Source organism: Charadrius vociferus, unplaced genomic scaffold (genome assembly GCF_000708025.1).
Source record: "Charadrius vociferus isolate BGI_N301 unplaced genomic scaffold, ASM70802v2 scaffold41, whole genome shotgun sequence".
Classification (NCBI taxonomy): Eukaryota; Metazoa; Chordata; class Aves; order Charadriiformes; family Charadriidae; genus Charadrius; species Charadrius vociferus.
The window spans coordinates 1,395,600-1,396,994 of NW_009647013.1; positions in this window are offsets into that span (position 1 = coordinate 1,395,600).

Below are 1,395 nucleotides of genomic sequence, written 5' to 3' on the forward strand. Positions count from 1 at the left end.
CCGGTGCGGAAAGTATCCCTCGTCTGCCTGCAGTGTGGTGAATGCTTCACTGGCAGCCGACCGCACTGCAGCGAGCCCACGGCAGAAGAGGACCTGCCCACGCTGGCCGCCATCCTCTACGCTGTTGACATCCTGGTGCACGAGGAGGTCCTACAGCTGGAACTGGTGCTGGGCTTTGAGCTGTCCTTCGGTGGGGAGCTGGTCTGCATGTGGGAGAGAACCCATCGGCTCCCCGAAATACCGCCTGAGAGATGCTGCAGGGACTGCAAGGCGCCTCTGCCCAGGAGCCCCGGGGACAGCGAGCGCTCGCAGGCATGGACACAATGCAGCGAGAGCAGCAGGGCAGGCCTGCAGCCAGCTGGGCAGGGGGGTTCTCTCCCCACCGGGGTCCCCACGTGGCCCCTACCCCCATGGGGACCTGCTAGGCTCCCCCTCTGTCTGGGGGCAGAGGGTGTCTGTTGTATGGAAGATAGAATCCTAAAAGCATAGAATTGTCATGGCTGGAAAAGACCTTTAAGATCACCAAATGCAACCGTTATCTAACTCTACCAGGGCCACTTCTAAACCATGGGCCTGAGCAACATATCTAGTTGGCTTTTAAATAGCTCCAGGGATGGCGATTCAACCACCGCCCTGGGCAGCTGGTTACAATCTTTGATACACCACTTGTCACTGGCCGCCCACTGGATTTAGCTCCATTCACCACCACTCTCTGGGCCCAGCCATCCAGCCAGTGTCTGATCCAGCAGAGCGTACGCCTGTCCAAGCCTTGAGGAGCCAGTTTTTTCATGGGAATGCTGTGGGGAACTGTATCAAAGGCTTTCCTGAAGTCCGGGTGAATAACATCCACAGCCTTTCCCTCGGGCACCAAGCGGGTCACTTTGTCATAGGAGATCAGGTTCGTTAAGCAGGACCTGCCCTTCATGAACCCGTGTTGACTGGGCCTGATCATCTGGTTGTCCTGTAAATAGCACGTAATGGCACTGGAGATGATCTGCTCCATAAGCTTCCCCAGCACTGAGGTCAGACTGACAGGTCCATAGTTCCCCAGATTCTCCTTCTCCCCGTCTTGATGACAGGCGTCACATCTGCTGTCTCCAGTCCATTAGGACCTCCCTGGTGCCAAGCTGCCCAGCGGAGAATGCCCTGGGGGTGTTGATCCACAGCTGGCAGTATCAGGCACCCTGATCCACAGCATCCACAGCACCCTGGCATGTATCAGGAACAGTGCGGCCAGCAGGACAGGGGCAGTGATCATCCCCCTGTCCTCGGCACTGGTGAGGCCCCACCTCCAGTGTTGTGTTCAGTTTTGGGCCCCTCAGGACAAGACAGACATTGAGGCGTTGGAGTGTGTCCAGAGAAGGGCAACGGAGCTGTGAGGGGTCTGGAGGACAC